Source organism: Pinus tabuliformis, chromosome 9 (assembly GCF_031772625.1).
Source record: "Pinus tabuliformis cultivar Carrire ecotype Pingquan chromosome 9, CPIR1, whole genome shotgun sequence".
Classification (NCBI taxonomy): Eukaryota; Viridiplantae; Streptophyta; class Pinopsida; order Pinales; family Pinaceae; genus Pinus; species Pinus tabuliformis.
The window spans coordinates 52,888,212-52,907,463 of record NC_142307.1 but is presented as its reverse complement, the minus strand read 5'-3'; positions in this window follow the sequence as shown (position 1 = coordinate 52,907,463).

Below are 19,252 nucleotides of genomic sequence, written 5' to 3'. Positions count from 1 at the left end.
TTAGTTGGTTTTGAAAGGAATCTTAGTGAGTCTCAACCAAGAGAGGTTGGTTTGCTTTAGACACACTAGAGAAGCTTTGAGTTTTTTTGTTTATGATCAGAGGGTATTATTAACGATGTGGACCTAGATGTGTGATACAAATACTGATTAAAAAGGGAGCTCTTAGAGAAAAGAGTTATAAATTCTAATGAAAAGTGTTAAAGAGTTCATTGAAGAACTCTTGAATGGTGGAAGCCTGTTGATGGACTTAAAGTAGCCTTATGTGGCCTTCTAGAGATGTGAGTAGCATTCACTAGGCTAGCTAGGGAATAGAACAACAGTGTTGTACCCCTGCTTGGACTAGGCCTTAGATGGGGGAAATTGTGAGTAGTGACCTCTTTGACTCCCTCGAGGAAAGCCCTAGTAATTAGCTTTGAATGAAGGGTTTTTGATGCCTTCATGTTTAGTGGAAACTTTGCTGTGTTCATAAGTTTTCTGGGAAAATCATTGCCTTATTAAAGCCTTTTTTTAGTCATCGGATAGGCTAAGAAATTCTCTTTGTTGAAGCATGTTTCCTTAGAGAAATTCAGTGATTGCTTTTGGAAAAGTTGGGGATTGGAGGTTTTAGCCTTAGCCCCAGGTTACATGATTTGGCAGGGGTTGAGACCATGGACTTAGTCAGAAAAGGATAAAATAGGAAAAGGTCATATCCAAAAATCCAAAGAGTTTGAAAACATAGTACTTCTAATCTAACCAAATTTTGATGAAATTCCGTAATAAAAAAGGTATCTAGAATTTGGAAGATCATCGTGTAAATTGTTACTTAAGTGAACCATATCTTAAAATTGTGTGCAAGCTTGGGAAGAAAATATATTTGGGCATAAGGAAAAACTCATAAGTGATCTTATTCCAAATAGCCAGATGTTGAATGAGAAGTTTGGAAGATTTATTAGCTAACAGAAATGGGAAGTCTATATTTTGTTAAGTACTAGAGGACCAAGTGTCAGATTTTGTTGATAGTGCATTCAAAATCCATTAAGTGTAGCATAAGATAAAGAGATATTTTTCTAGTGAGAGAACAAGGATCTATAGTCTATTGAGATTTGAATATTTAGTCATTCATGGGAGTTAATTAATGACACTTTAACAAAAGGGTTGGATGCCAAGTGTCCCATGTGGTGGAACCCCAAATGTGTTGGAACGTTTTGCAACATGAATTGAGATGTTAAGGTTACAAAGAGGTTTATCCAGATATCCAAGCATACAAAGAGAATTTATACATGGTCTTTGACAAAATCTTGGATGACAGAACACTTGCATTATATAACCTAGAGGAAACAAAATAGGCAATATGGATATCCATGAATTCAAAGCAGACTTGTGCATGGCTTGCAACAAGAACCAGGATATTGGATGGGCCAGATGTTGGAGTTTTAAGTGAAGGAACCTTGAGTAAAGGAACCATGAATTCAAGGGGTAAGAGATCTAGATATCCCAACATATGGATGAAATTTGTATATGGATTTTAAAAAACACTTGGATGTTAGATGTCAGATGCTAGCATAACATGGCATGAGGAGGACATATGGAGTCCATGTGAGCACTCTAAGACGCTATAGGTAGGTAGTGTTGATGTGTCATCTTGACGTGTAAGGATGATGTGGCATGAAGGGAAGGTTTTGAGTGATAAGGCATGATGGCATGTTTTTGACGTGTCAAGGTGACATGGATTAGAACAAGCGATAGTGCTAAGGTGGAAGTTGAGTGGAATAAATTGTGGAATCCACATGGATCAAGGATATCCAAGAATCCAAATATCCAAAGATTTGACTCAAAGGCATGAGCGAAATTTCTTTTGTCCATGGATCTAGATGTTGTTGATTTCCCAAATGTATCTAGAGCCTAGAGTATGGCAGATGTATTCAAATTCAAGAGATCTGAAACATCTTATAACGAATGCTCAAGGAAAGTCTAAGATTCAAATGTAAGGGGGAGAGTGGTTGATGTATCCATAAGTATAGAGATCTAGAAATTGTATAAGGGAGACATAAAGAAAGTCTTGGATTTAGATGCAAGGAGAGGTTAACATGTTAGGTTGTGACATGGACCTGTGCTGTGGTGACACATGGGCATGGATGCCACATGTCAACCACATGCTAGTTGGCATACATTGTACATAGGTGGTGTTGTCGCATCCATTGTCATTTGAATTTTATTTTTTAATATTATCACAAAAATCAAAAATTAAAAAAAAATCAAGTATTATGTTTAAAGTTTTGAAAAATTAAAAGAGGATTTGAAAGTCCAAAGTAGTGAATTGATTTATGCTATCGGTGACATTCAAAGCAATATAAGGTGGGCCCAACCCATCTGCAAAAACTTGATCAATTTTATGGAATGTGATCAAACGACGGCTTAAGAGGCAAGCAAAGCGCTTTGCGGGGGAACAATGAGCATGAGTTATAATTCAGGCTTAACCCTCGTAGTTGACCATGGTGTTGATATGGTTGACCAAGATCTACAACCTGTGATTTCTGCAGGGGTTCAAGCCTGATGAAGCTCCTGTACACTCCCTACACCCGTAGTGGGCCACCCACACCGTTTCACTCCACCTCACTTCCTCCATGTCACTCGTCACTCTCATTCATTACCGTCCACCTCACCCACCATACCCCATCACCTCATCTGCCACTCCATTAATTCGTTACATTAATTATAGCTTTCCCTCCATTTTGCTTACCATATATATAAAAGAAAAGTAAAAAAAACCCATTGCATTAGTCATTTGCTTTCAGTACTGAGCATCCTCACTTCCAGTTCAGCATTCTGAGTTCGCAACTGCCACCAACAACTGTCATCCACCGACGCCATGGCCAAACAAGTAAGTTCCTCCTTAGTCATCCATACTCCATTAATGGACGTTGAGCATGATATTTCCAATACCCTCTGCACAATTAAGCACATTTCACTATATCAAGAAGTCACCCTGTGATCCAGGTGGATATTGGTGGCCACCCGCTAATTCCACTTGGATCCCCTCTAGTGCTTCTTACAGTTTTTTTAGTTTCCTTAATTATAGCACAATTTACTATTTTTAGCAGTTTTTCGGGTCCTAAACTTCCGGAGCCGTTTTGAGGCCCTAAACGACGTTTTTTGGGAAATCCACCGCCAGCGATTTTTTTGATAAAAATCGTCTTTTCCGTCGTAGTCCTCGGAGAGATCTTTCCAACGGGCTATCATGCACGTCAAACGGAGATAGTACGACCAATTCGCGACCCCGGGAAGTTGATGTACCAACTTACCCAAAAACGGGGCCCACAATTTGGCATTTCATCTTCTAGGGTTAGGTTTTGGAATGTGAAGGGTTTTCCATTGTTTCTCAACAATAAATAGGCCTTCGAGCCTCATTGTAAGACAGTTCAAAGGCATGTAGCCACCACATCTCTTCTTAGAGATAAGCTACCATCGCCCTAGCTGGTTTATTTCCATTTCTGTTTGTAAGCATATTTCAGTATTTTACAGTAATGAATTGAGGTATTATTTTCGCTGCATATCTATCTTTATGGTTATCTCTGTATTTTATTGCGTTCCTGTTTAAATCCGGATCAGTGGTATCAGAGCGGTCTGCTTTTCTTCTCTGTTTTTCTTTGCATGTCCCCAACGAGGTCATGATATAAGGAGTTAGGGCTTGAACTGGTCGAACCTTTGCAAGACCAGCCTCGCAAATCCCGACGGCCTCCCATGGCGGATGAAAAGAAAGACGAGGGGGTAGGAGATCCTATCAAAATCTTGCTCGAAGAAGCCCTCGAGCGACAAAGGAACGCGATGATGGACAACTTTGCCCAAATCCTTTAGCGGCTACCCAGGGGCGATGCATCGGCTTCCAACAGCAACTCTGTAAACGCCACACCATTTAAGGTACAAGTTAATTTTGAAATCCCCATATTCGAGGGTCAGATAGACGCAGATGCCGTCGATAAATGGTTAAATGTGCTAGAGGGTTATTTTTCTGTTCATGATTTTTCCAGTCGGGAAAAGATTATTTTCGCCCTTCTCAAAGTAGCCCCCCACGTCAAGGATTGGTGGGAAACCTACTGCGAACAGAAAGATGAAAGTACAGGCTCACTATTTTCAGTCGCACCGACTTGGGATTCATTCCGAGATGCCATCAAGGAGCAGTACTACCCTGTCGGAAGCTATGAGGATCAATACATAAAGTGGACCACGCTACGGCAGGGAAGGGACCAAGACGTACCAGAGTTTACCAATATTTTCCATACCCTTCGCACAAAGTTGGGTATCAAGGATACAGAGCAGCATTTGGTACTAAAATATCATGGCTGCCTGCACAAGTACATCCAAGAAGAAATAGAATTCCTGAACATCTCCTCACTCGGCATGGCATACCGATATGCCGTCAAGGTCGAGCAAAAGTTTAAACAGAAGAAGCGAGACTTTGGGTCTGCGAATCTGAAACAAGGGAAAGGTGCTCCCAAACCGCAGAACAAAGGACAAAGCCAAGGCGGGGTGGCCCAAGACAACCCGCCAAAGCTAAAAGCAAAGAACAGCGCCGCGAAGCCGAAAAAGGACACCGGAAAGTGGTGTGAGTTCCATAAGAGCTCCACTCACAACACAAGTGAGTATCGGGCCAAGCGGTCACTGGTGGCCGAGCTAAAGGTTTCAAAATCAGATGCATGTTCTGACTCTGAGTCAGAACTCGATAAGGGGAATGACAAAGGGAAGCAGATTATCGATGCGGAGCCCAACGCCACTATTGCCACCACGAAGATCCAGAAGGAGGAACCTGAAGATCCAGAGGAGGAGGAGCGTCTCTTCCACTCCCAGATGTGGGTAAAGGGCTCCCCGCTACAGTTCATTGTCGACAGCGGGAGCCAAAAGAACCTCATTTCGGCAGAGGTCGTGAAACGGCTGGGCTTACCGACCACAGCACATCCACAACCATACACCATTGGGTGGCTACACCAAGGACGGGATCTTCGCATGAGCCAATAGTGTTGCCTTCCATACAACATCAAGCCCTTCACGGATGAGGTATTGTGTGACATTGCACCCCTTGAAGTTTGTGATGTGTTATTAGGACAACCATACTTGTGGAAGCGACATGCTGTGTATGAGTCAAGGCCCCGTGCTGTTATAGTTACTTTGGGAAATAAGTTGTACAGGATACTAGAGGTAGCACCGCCTACCGCCATCTCTTTGGTTACTGCAAAACAATGCAGTAAGCTCATTTCCAAAACCGGGAAGTTTGTTTTCCTGATGATACGCCCTCAAGAAAAGAAGAAGACAGTGGCCACGACCTCCAGACAGGGCCCCTCTGCACGACAACTACAGATGGACAAGGTCGTGGAGGAGTATGAGGACATCTTCACCTCCCCCGCAGGGGTTCCTCTGCACTGTCAGGTCAAGCACTCCATTGATCTAACCCCAGGTTCGCCGCTGCCCAGTGGACCAATCTATCGGCGCTCTGTTCTAGAGAACGATGAAATCAAGGGGTAGATTCAGGAGCTGCTGTAAAAAGGTCACATCTGTCCGAGTTCATCGCCCTGTGGGAGCCCGATCGTGCTGGTACAAAAGAAGGATGGGACTTGGAGACTCTGTATTGACTATCGGGCGCTGAACAAGATCACTGTCCGTAATAGGTACCCGATCCCACGGATTGATGATCTCCTGGACCAACTAAAGGGGGAAAAATATTTTAGCAAGATCGATTTGAAGTCAGGATATCACCAGGTACCAATCGAACCCTCCGATGTGTGGAAGACTGCCTTCAAAGCCAAGGAGGGCCTTTTCGAATGGTTGGTTATGCCTTTCGGATTGACGAATGCTCCTACAACCTTCATGAGGCTAATGGACGACATATTGCGGCCATTCACCAACTCATTTGTAGTGGTATACTTGGATGACATCTTGATCTTTAGCAAGACTTGGGAAGAGCACCTCCACCACATCCGACAGGTTCTCCAAACACTGCGACAACATAAGTTATGTGCCAATTTGGAGAAATGCACTTTTGGCATGACCCAGGTTCAGTATCTGGGATACATTATTGATGAACGGGGGGTGCATGTGGATCCAGCCAAGATCCAATTCATTCGGGATTGGCCATCTCCAACCACTCTGACAGAGCTTCGCAGCTTTCTAGGCCTTGCCAACTTCTACCGCAGGTTCGTGTTGGGATTTTCTCATATCACTTGGCCCTTGAGTCAGGTCACCAAGGGAGGAGCGAAAGAAATTTTTTTTTGGTCCGAATCTCAACAGAAGGCATTCACAGAGTTGAAAGATCGACTCTGCACAACACCAGTTCTTGCATTACTAGACTTGCAACAACCATTTGAGGTCGAGACAGATGCCTCTGACTATGCTATTGGGGCAGTCCTTACTCAACACGGGCATCCCGTGGCATATCACAGTGAGACACTTTTAGACACAGTCCAGAAGTATCCCACTTATGACAAAGAGATGTATTCCATTGTGCAGGCCTGTCGACAATGGAAGAAGTCATCCACACAGACCACCGATCCTTGCAGTTCATACAGACCCAAGGGAAATTACAGAATGATCGCCATCAGAAGTGGTCCACATACCTGCAACAGTTCCATTTGAATATCAAGTATAAGAAGGGCAGCACCAATAATGTCGCAGATTGCCTCAGTCGACCACCAATCATGGAATTTACCACCGTGCTCAACTCTTGTGGGCACGAGACTTCTGATTGGTCACTGCTCTACAAAAGCGACCCGGAATTTGGCCACACATACCAGACACTCTTGGAGGGTCAACATGTTCCAGATTTTCACCTCCAGGATGACCTGTTATGCCACCTGGGTCACCTTTGTGTTCCTTCAAGTGAGCGTGCCAAGATGATCTGGGAAGCACACTACAGTCGGGCCGTTGGGCATTTTGGGGTTGAAAAAATGGTGGCAGTACTGCAGAAATATTTCTATTGGCCGAATCTTCGACAGGATGTCGGGAAGTACATCAGATCATGCACTGCTTGCGCCATTGCCAAACCGACCATCAAGAAGCAAGGCCTCTATACCCCGCTGCCTACCCCTAGTCGACCTTGGTAATCCATCTCCATGGATTACATGTCAGGCCTCCCTTCCACTAGGCATGGAAATGACTGTGTTTTTGTGGTCGTCGACAGGTTCTCGAAGATGGCCATTATGGCGGCCTGCAAGAAGAATATCACAGCAGAAGCCACTGCTAAACTCTTCTTTGAACGAGTATGGGTACACTTTGGGATCCCACAGTCTATCATTTCAGATTGGGACAGCAGGTTCCTCAGTACATTTTGGTCTAGCCTCTGGTCGATGCTGGACACCAAACTCACTAAGTCCACAGCCTTCCATCCTCAAACTGATGGCCAGACTGAGGTCGTCAACAGGATGATCGTACACATTCTACACATGTACAACTCAAAGCATCCACGCACATGGGACGAGAGCCTCCCCTATGTTCAGCACAGCTAGAACCAGGCTCTCCACAGCTCGACTGGCCACAGCCCTTTTCAGGTGGGATTGGGATTCCAGCCACTATGTCCCATCGATGTGGCCATGCCATTTGCAGCTACTCAAGCAGATTCTGCTCATGTCCAGTCTGAAACAGATAAGGCAAACAGCTTCATTGAGCACATCCAACATATTCACCAGCAGGTCCATGACATTTTGGAGAAATCAAATGCCAAGTACAATGATCCGGATCTTGGGAGGAGGCCCCCAAGATCTAAAAGATTGAAATGGATCTTGGGAGGAGAGACCCCCAAGATCTGAAAACTTGCATTGCCAGAAGAAAAATAGGAGAATGCCCAATAAACAAAACCACAAAGAAACTTTTTTATTAAAACCGATAATAACTGTCAAAGCTACATTGTGGCGGACAATCTGTCCTTTTACAAAATGTGACTTGTTACTTATAGTATTTTTCAGTTACAATACCACGGGTCAATTCCATGGGTGAATGAATACCATGGGTGGATTTTACAATACCACGGGCAGATGCCATTTACAATACCATGGGTAAATTCCATGGGTGAATGAATACCATGGGTGGATTTTACAATACCACGGGCGGATGCCATTTACAATACCATGGGTAAATTCCATGGGTCAATGAATAATATGGGTGGATGAGTACCATGGGTTGATGCCATTTTCCATTCAGATCATTCCTCCCTCCTTAAGAAGCAATGGTCCCCATTGCGTAAAGTTCCCTCCTGCAAAACCTTTCTTGAATATGAAGATCCACTGAAGATAAGGGTTTTACGTGGTTAACCCAAAACCCTGATAAATGAAGATCCGAGGATAGAGATACCCTGTAATGCTTGTGACCAACTGTGATTCGGACAGTGTGTGGCCTAGCAAATGGACTTCGATGAACTGTGGGTTTGTGGATGACCCATAACCATGAAGAACGAAGATCCGAGGATAGAGATACCCTGTAATGCTTGTGAACAACTGTGATACTAACAGTGTACGGCCTAGCAAATGGACTTCGATGAAGTGTGGGTTTGTGGATGACCCACAACCGTGATGTTGGTTGCTGATGAAGTAGCAGGTGCCTACATAGCCTAGGGTGGGAGGGCACATCTCCAAATAACCCAAGCCGATTGCTGCTATGTTGAAACTGATGAATGTGAAGCAGGTGCCTACTAAAGTGGGGTGGGAGGGCACGTCTCTAATGGAAACCCACTCCGAATGCTGCTCCAGAATTAAAATGGACATAACTCGGCCAATATAACTCAGAATATTTATTATAACCTGTTTTTGGAAGCAAAAGGACCATTTTGCATCTTCCCATGTGTTGGAAATCCTTATCTGGGCACTCTGATATCTCAGATTTGTGCTGCAACAGTTCCGCCGTCACAAAAATTCTGATAAAATAGTTGATTTTAAATCAGCGATATCTCCCACATCCGGACTCCGATTTGACCCATTTTTTTTTTTGAAATTGGGTGATTTTTCGAGAGGAATCCAGATCTGGTATTTGATTTTGTAAATTTTGTACCAAATGTTTCAGATCTGATCTGCAAATTCGCCGCCCAAAAAAAATCCTGCAAAAAAATGAAAAAAGAAAAATTCTTCCTGCTTGACCCAAGAAAGTGCTCTGTGGAGGTTGTAGCACATGCTTGAAGTTTGTTGAATATTGATGCAAAATTTGAAATTGAAACATGAATCAAACCCTCGTTCCCATGGAATCATAACCTGCTCCGATACCACTGATCCGGATCTTGGGAGGAGGCCCCCAAGATCTAAAAGATTGAAATGGATCTTGGGAGGAGAGACCCCCAAGATCTGAAAACTTGCATTTCCAGAAGAAAAATAGGAGAATGCCCAATAAACAAAACCACAAAGAAACTTTTTTATTAAAACCGATAATAACTGTCAAGGCTACATTGTGGCGGACAATCTGTCCTTTTACAAAATGTGACTTGTTACTTATAGTATTTTTCAGTTACAATACCACGGGTCAATTCCATGGGTGAATGAATACCATGGGTGGATTTTACAATACCACGGGCAGATGCCATTTACAATACCATGGGTAAATTCCATGGGTGAATGAATACCATGGGTGGATTTTACAATACCATGGGCGGATGCCATTTACAATACCATGGGTAAATTCCATGGGTCGATGAATAATATGGGTGGATGAGTACCATGGGTTGATGCCATTTTCCATTCATATCATACAAGCAGCGACATGATCAACATCGGGTGCTACACAAGTTTCAAGTGGGCGACAAAGTCTGGTTGCATTTGCAAAAGGAACGCCTTACCGGAGCCTATCGGAAACTCAGACCACTCCGATATGGCCTTTACACCATTACCAAGGCTGTGGGAGACAATGCATTTGAGCTCAGCATTCCCCCATTCCTTGGCCTACACCCGGTCTTCAATGTTGACCGCCTTCGGCCATACTTTCCACCATTACTAGACACGTCCGACATTGCAGAACAACTCACACCCACAGAGTTAAATCCAGCTTGCATGGAACAAGCTGCAACTGATCGGATCATGGACACACAGATCAAGCACACTTTCCAGCAGAATATCCAACTGTATCGAGTTGTCAAAGCAGGACAACTCCTTCACCAGGGCAAGTGGCTCACCAGGGACCAAGTGCAGCAGAAGTTCCCTCATCTCATGGAGGAACTCAACGCAATGGGGACCATTGCTTCCTAAGGGGGGAGGAATGATCCAGGTGGATATTGGTGGCCACCCACTAATTCCACTTGGATCCTCTCTAGTGCTTCTTACAATTTTTTCAGTTTCCTTAATTATAGCACAGTTTACTATTTTTAGCAGTTTTTCAGGTCCTAAACTTCCGGAGCCATTTTGAGGCCCTAAACGACGTTTTTTGGGAAATCCACCGCCAGCGATTTGTCTAATAAAAATTGTCCTTTTCGTCGTAGTCCTCGGAGAGATCTTTCCAACGGGCTATCATACACGTCAAACGGAGATAGTACGACCAATTCGCGACCCCGGGAAGTTGATGTACCAACTTACCCAAAAACGGGGCCCACAATTTGGCGTTTCATCTTCTAGGGTTAGGTTTTGGAATGTGAAGGGTTTTCCATTGTTTCTCAACAATAAATAGGCCTTCGAGCCTCATTGTAAGATAGTTCAGAGGCATGTAGCCACCACATCTCTTCTCAGAGATAAGCTACCATCGCCCTAGCTGGTTTATTTCCATTTCTGTTTGTAAGCATATTTCAGTATTTTACAGTAATGAATTGAGGTATTATTTCCGCTGCATATCTATGTTTATGGTTATCTCTGTATTTTATTGCATTCCTATTTAAATCCGGATCACCCTGAACCATAAAATGTCCCCTATATTCATGGCAATGGTTAGGTTAGGTGTTTTAGCAGCATTTGTCCCAGGGACTCATTTGTTCCCTAAATTCATTCAATGGTTAGCCTCAACAATGTACCCCAAGAAGTGTTTTGTAATGAATCAGTCTGGGGAGAGTGTTTTCCAAGTAACCTCTCAATTAATTCACCAAGCTTTGAATTACCATGTATCTGGAACTTACACCACCTTTACTGAAGAGTCTTTGGTCTCATATTATGATAACCTGTCACCCTAAGAGTTTTCTTATGTTACCTCATTCCTAGCTCCTAAATCTGGACAATTCTCTCTAGATGGAAATCTGTTCTCTTTAGACATTTTTGCAGTTGATATAAGACCTGTCTTGCAAGTAATTTCTAAGATTCTAGGAAAGGAAGACTCCAAGCAGGTTGATAAAGCAGTGCTGGGATTTTTCTCCTTAATGATGAAACTAGAAGTAGTACTAGATATTCCAACATTTTGGGTAGATACTATCAATACTCAATTCATGACTTTGCCTCTTACTGGGTCCTTTAAGTTTCCTTCAGTTGTTACTTATTTATTTCTGTACCAAAATGTTGAACATTTTACAGGTTTGGGTCTAAATATTGTTGACATAAATAAAAAGAAGCAGTCAGTGGTATTCTAGATAGACTTGATAAGGGGTGATCTAGGAGATGGTGGTTTATTTGAATTCACTTATTTATTCCTTCTAGTGGCCTACAAGATCTTGAATGGAACATTGCCCCCAACATTTCTTCCTAAAGCTCAAGAATTCCTTCAATTGAGTAAAGATGTGAGGTGTGGAGATTGGTTCATATTTGAAGAACATGCAGAGATCAGGCTTTATGGAGCCTCTATCAAACCATATAGATTACCAAAATTTGTGCCAATGAGGCTTTTTGCTCTTGAATTTATCAGATAGAGCTTGAATGTAGATCAGGTTCATTTTGTTCCTATGAAGAAAGGCTATTTCTTTAAATTGCCCAAAGCAGTAGGACCCTTCATTGTGAATACTAGACAAGCTGCTCAAGAGGTCGAGCAATTATTGAATGACATGTGTCTTTTACAGGTGGTTGAGTGGGCTTATGACCCTCATCAAATTATTTCAAAGAGGAGGATAGAGAATGGATATTCAACCTTCGTGCATGAAAGTAGACCAGAAATAGAGAAAATGGCAAATGGATGTCTACAGAACACCCAACGGATAGATATTGAAACCCCTAGTATTTCAGAAAAAGGTGTCAAGAGGTCTAGAGAAGATGTTATTGATTTGGATTAAGAAGAGTGAGAAGCAGAAAAAAGAACTAAAATTCTAGATGCAATGTCTGCAGCTCAACCTGGTTTAGTAATAAAATTGGGGGAAACAGAGGGTACGCTAGGTTCCCCATCTTCCAGAGAACCTATTCATGATCAAGTTCCTTTAATTCAAAGTATGTTTGCTCAAATAGCCGAGAGAAACCAGAAAGTGAAGTTAAATATGGAGGCTCAAGTTGATTCTCAAGTTGTTCCTAAACAAACCAGATTTTTATCTGCTATGGATTTGGAGAAAAGTCAACTTAAAATTTCTTTCTCTCATCCTACTGAAATGCCAATTGGGTCCACCAGTAATTTCAAAACTATTAATTTGATTGTTGATACTCATAAGCTTCCAATGCTTGACAAGATAAATTTTCACATGCAAACTGGGCAGTTGATTGTAAATGATTTGCACAAAACAAATGCAGTTGCTATTAAAGCAGAGAAAATGTTGAACAAAGTAATTCAGCAATTGAAGTTGGAGAAAGCCAACTCCAGGGCTCTGAATGCCCAGGTAGATGAATTAAAGAAAATTATTGTAAAAATAGGTGTCAACCCTGATGATCAACCTGCAATACAAAAGTTGTTACAATCTGCTAAGTCAGAGATTGGGGTTTTAAAGAAGAAATTGAATTTTCCTACAGGTGAGCATCCCATTGCTGCAGGGATAGCTGAAGTTGAAAATGAAAAGGAAAAACTCCTACAAGATGTATTGCAGAAAACTGAAGAAGTTTCTTTACTTAAAGAATCTTTGGATAAGCTGCAACAACAGGTAGATACTCATGTCTATACAATAGTAATGCCAGCCAATGCAGAGGATCCAGTAACACAGGTATTACAGTTGGGAACAAAGCTAAAAATGGTTGAGCATGATGTGAAGAAAGCACAAAGGGAATTGGAAACAACTTGTAAGTTATTGAATTTGAGTGAAGAAGAAGCAAGAATGGAAAAGGAAAATGCAAAAAAGTACAGAGAGGATCTTCTAAGGGCTGAAGAGGAAATTAAAAGACTGAAGGAGAAAATGAAGGGCAATATGTCCTTAATTCAAGCTAGGGAGATTCTATGGGATGAAATCATTGAAATTATCAGGGGCATCTGGGAGTTCCTTGTTATTATCTTTGAGGAGAAAGCAATTGTTCGAGACATGGAAGGTGTGGTTATGCAAAATAAGCAAAAATATTTAGATAGATCAAAGTTTGCAAAGAGAATGATAGATTTTATTAATTCTAAGTCTACTTCAGAACTAAAGGAGCATGACATGCCAGACAGAACTCAATGTGCAATAGATTTTAACAAGATGATTGTCAGAAATATTTACAGAAATATTGTTGAGAAGAAAATAATGGAGATAAAGGAAGCAGTTTCCAAGTTTAACATCCTATTTGATAAAAGGGTTAGAGCTGGACTTCCTTCTTGCTGGGATCTACAAGGAAATTTGCTGCCATGGAAGACATATGAGGCTTTTCTAGTTGAGGCAAAAAGCAAAGTTGACAACACTCATGAAAAGACAATAGTATTGAAGAGAGCCACTACTGTGAATTACCTTAATAAAGATTTTAAGCTTCTGTGGATGGTGAAGACTCTCTTTACAGACAAGCCTACTTATAGTAGGATTAGAACGTGTAGGATAACACTTGACAAATTGGAAGAAGCACCAAAGTAAAATGTACCATTTTGGAGAAAATGTAAGGAATGGATGATAGAGTAGACCAAAGATACACCAGCAGGACCACCTACTCAAGCCACAGATTCAAACATCGATCAACAATCTGAGACTGTGTCGACGATCTGAGACTATGTCGACTATCGGGACATAAATCGAGCTTGTCTAAAGGACAATTACCCGACCCCATTTATTGACCGGATTGTTGATGACTACGATGGCTACGAGATTTATTCATTTATCGATGGATTCTCAGATTATAATCAAATCAACGTGTTCCCGGTGAACCAACCTAAAACTTCCTTTATTGTCCCTAGGGTACTTTCGCTTATAAAAATCTCCCTTTCGGTTTAAAGAATGTAGGGGCCACATTTCAACATGCGATGGACTATGCTTTCCATGATATCAAGCACATCGTGCAACCCTATTTGGACGATCTCCCTGCTCACTCTAAGCATCGGGTTGATCACCCCATGCATTTACAGGCCATCTTCCTCCATTGTAGACATTATAATATTTAACTCAACCCACACAAATGTGTGTTTTGTGTTAGTTATGGTCAACTCCTCAGTTTCATAGTTTTGAAACAAGGAATTTGTATTGATCCTTTAAAAGTCTAGGCAATCATTGACTTGCCTGCACCCTCCACTCTTGTTTAGTTACAAATACTCCAAGGGAAATCCAACTTCCTGAGGAGGTTCATCCCTAACTATGTTGAATTGACCAAAGAATTTACTCGCTTGCTAAAAAAGGGGACTCCTTACATTGGGATGACACCGTGCAGAAAGCGTTTGATGCCTTGAGAGATGTTCTAGTTCGGGCATCTATTTTATATCCTCCTAACTATCAGCACAATTATTTCATGTACCTTATTGCCGCCATCTCTACTATAGCTATGGTGTTGGTCCAATAAGAAAATATAGGGATTGAACATTTATCTGAGTCAAAACCTAAACGATATTAAGATCTGATTTACTCAGGTGGAAAAGTTAGCTTTGGCAGTCGTTCAAGTTGTCCAAATATTTCGACACTACATCTTTCTTTGAAAAACTACGGTTGTTTCAGATTGCAACCCTATGACATACATATTTTCATGTCAATTGTTAGGGGGCAAATACTCTAAGTGGATTGTTATTCTCCAAGAGTTCGACCTAAAATTCATCAAATCCAAGTCGAAGAAATCTTTAGTTTTTCTAAGATAATGTGCTATCTCCCTTCCCTTGATGCTGCATCTACATTTGAAGATTCCATCCCAGACGATTCATTGTTCCTAATATCATCATCTAACTAATGGTATGGATATTTTCTCATTTATCTCCAGACCTAGGCTTTCCGTCCTAATACCTCTCGCTCAGAGCAGCGAAGTATCTAGTACCAATCCTGAAACTCTGTAATTATCGCTGACACCATTTATCGTCATGGTATCGATACGATATTAGGTGCCTCACTCTTGAGGAGGCCAAGAAAGTCTTGAATGAATGCCACTCAGGGGCATGCAATGGACATTTATCTAGTTACACTACCACAAAAAAATCTTACGTGACGGTTACTTTTGACCCACCATTTTCCATGATTGTTTCCTCATAGTCCATAAATGTCATGCGTGCCAGACCTATGATCAAAAATTTCATGCTCTGCCTACTCCTTTGCTTCCCATCATCGTCATTGGTCCCTTTGTGAAATGGGGCAACGATTTTATGACATGTAAGCCTCACTCGAGGGGGGGCATGGCTACATTATTGTCATTGTTGACTACTTTACTAAGTGGGCCAAAGCGATGCCTACATTCAATAATACTGGCAAAATGGCTACATATTTTTTCTTCAACCACATGATTGCTAGGTTCGGTGTTCCACAAGAAATAGTAACAGATCATGGGAAGCACTTTCTAAATCATATGACAACCGAATTAGTTGCAAAATTGGGACTTTCACATGAAAACTCCACTCCCTATTATCCTCAGGCCAATGGACAAGTTGAATCGATTAACAACGTTCTTAAGACTACGATTCAACATATGAAAGGGGTCCAAAAATTGGATTGGTGCTTGCTTCTCTTTGCTTCCTTGTGGGCATATCGAACCTTAGTTAGAACTACTATTGGATTCACACCCTCCCATTTGGTGTATGGTCTGGAAATGATCCTCCCCATTGAATGTGAAATTTGATCCCTCAAACTAGCTATTGAACTTCTTCCCACTATTTTTACAGAGGAGGACCATCTCTTACATCTAACACGTTTGGATGAAACCCGGCGTGATGCCGTGTTAGCCAATGAAGCTCATAAAAGACATATTAAAGCACAATGTGACAAAAGTGTCAAGCCTAGAATCTTCTCGGAAGGAGATATGGTTCTCTTATATGACCATGAGGCCGACAAGTTAGGTCAAGGAAAGTTCCATCCTATGTGGTTGGTCCCATACATTTTCAAGTGATTCCTTGCAAAAGGGGCTTATGAGTTAGTGGATATCAATGGAATGCCATTGGCGTAGTCTAGAAATGTGTTCTACCTCAAAAAATACTATGCTTTATCCCATGCATGGTACATTGTGTACATATTGTCGATAAGTGTGTTGAGTGTGTTTGTTGTGTGTTTTTTCATATTTTTCCATGGGTTCTGTTGATTCTGTTTACTTTTGGATTGCATATGTCAACCTCTCTCGAACAATATATTGGTTATGCTGATGGTGCTAGTCGTAGTACTCGTAACCTATCCTCTACAGCCTGGGTTATCTTTGCTCCAAATGGTCAGCTAGTGAGTATGCAAGGGATTTGCATTGGTCACTCGACTAACAATATCGATGAGTATAGCACAGTGGTTGAACTAATTTTTGATTCTATTTCACATGGTATCCATCGTATATTTATTAGGATTGACTCACAGATCGTAGTACTACAACTTGTGAACATCTATTCAGTGAGAAATCCCACCATCCTTCGCATGGTTTTGAGAGTGCAACTTCTGGAAAGACATTTCGATTTCATAAGATATGGACATGTTTCTAGAAATTTTAGCACATTAGCAGATGCCCTAGCTAATTTTGTTTTAGATTGACATTTCCAAAGAATGTAAATAACTTTTAATTCACATCACATCATATTGAAAGCAAAATAAGAACTAGGAAACACTGAATACACTGAATATATATATATATATATATATATATATATATATATATATATATATATATATATATATATATATATATATATATCTATATATGAAGTTTGGTTTTACAAAATGTGTGCCCCAAGACACATATGGCGAAATCGTCCATATAAAAACTACACGTTAAACATCTAAGTAGACAAATCAGTGGTGCTCATGATAAAACGACATTGTGTGAGCTATATTGCGCAATGGAAGTTGATCAACCATGGTCTCATCAATTCCATGTGTCAGTCCTTCCATGTGGCGCTCTACCTCTGATAGGATTTCTACTACATTTGGATCTTGTAGTGCATCCTGTCCTAATGCAATGGCCTGTACTGGTCCCACTGCCTCCTTTGTGGATGTATCTTAGTGCAACAGAGATATGTAGCATGCACTGGTCGAACAGGTCCAATGTCTGCATGGAAATATCAAATAGTTTAGTCTTGGGAACATCAAAAAACACAAACAGAAAAAATCGTAAAACTTTCAAAAACTTAATGGTCAAAGTATCTTACCTGAAGCATCCCATTGCTCACCCTCAGGAAACTTGAGCTCAAGATCATCATAGAAATCCATCCTTGCATAAGGATAATCATTAATGATGATGAACTACCTGCGTAGCCATCCAAAGAAGGTTGGTGAAAATTTGATCGCTGATGGGCCTACATGTCGGCTCATATGGTCTATCCACCTCCTCATTTGTGGGGTCCTCAGATTGATGGGCTCAAGTACAATCTGTTGAGGCTGCAGTAGTGGCACCCTCTGTTGGCTTGTAGGGGCCTGACCCAGGTTCAGAGGTGATTTAGCCAAACAAATCCTGGTACTACTGGCCCTTTCGGCAACAGTCGGAGCGCAGACTGAGGTCTCACCCGAAGTAGTATGGGAGGGTGCCAGAACCAGGTTTTCGCACTCTAGAGATGTCTGATGATTTCTAATGGTTCGTGGTTTGACCCTATGTGCACGTCGCTACGCACACCTATCAGTGCCTTGCAGCCTGCGATGCTGCCCTCGCGCAACCCTATTCAGGCCCGAACAATGTTATTACCCAAATCCTCACTATCAACCCGATATTAGTTGATCAAAGTAGCTATCTGTACGTGGTTAGTTATACTTAACAGTGTTCAACATTTATACAAGTGCATGCAATAAATCAAATAGTATAATTGCAGAAGATATCAACCATATAATAATTCAAAATAGATACACAAGATTTGGAATCAAACTTCTCTTTATTATCTCCTTCTGCACAGGGGTCTGTGCACTTAGTTGTGGATGCTATTAAGCCTCTGCGCACTCAGCTGCAGAGCCTCTTCCTACTACTACAACCCAAGACACTTAGATTCTTACTCTATGCTCGCTATCTTACAGACTCCATCCGTTGGTTCACTCTCCTCTTTACAACTTAAAGCCTTGCTTTCTTTATACAATCCCATGGCCGACACTACATTCAAAACTTAGGGTGGACAACCCTATGACTCTAACATACAATTTGTGCTTCGTGCCAACAACTCACGGAGTTTTTACAATAATAACAACTCAAAACTTGGGGTTTAAGCACCAAAACATACTGTGGGGGGATTCCATGCCCAACATGCCCCAAACACAAACATCATGACTCATCCTCGAGTCACTCTGTCGGCACAGTGATCTTGGCGCAGAGTCTCTCCAGCTAGTCCTGAACGATCTTGATGTCTGCAGCACATTGAGCTGCTGCTTGCTAAACCTGCTGCATTCGTTCCTTCGTGTCTGAATTGTGTCCTTACATCTATATCGGCATCTACTGCGTATGTTTATAGTCACGCACCCTTGTTTGGTTCCTCGAGTTGTGAAGATTGTACTTCGACCGATTAGTCAAATAGCCACCCCACCTGTGTAAGACTTCAAGTGGCTATCGTTTACTTTGCATACTTATCTTTCTTCGGTCTCGGTATCCGGGGTGATTTGGGGATTTTTTTCACAACCCCAATGCCTTCGGGAACATCCTATGCCATGGGGGTTTGCGCGGCCTCGTCGGTTGTTCCTTCCTCAATTCCCAACCCATCCTTAGTGGTCGTCATCATTTTTACACAGTATTTCGTCTCTCACGAACTCAGGGGCTCTATTATTGCTCGACTCTCAACACTCTGTGCTTTGCTCAACTGCTCAATGCTCAAATGACCAAGTGTTGTTCGTTGGCTAGCCCTTTGAGTTTTATAACACCTTTTGAATTAAAATTTGACCGTTCCCCCCATTTCTGGGCCATCAATGCTCTCTTGGCGGCAAATTTTCCCAAATCTTGCCCATAAATCACGTCTTAAATGC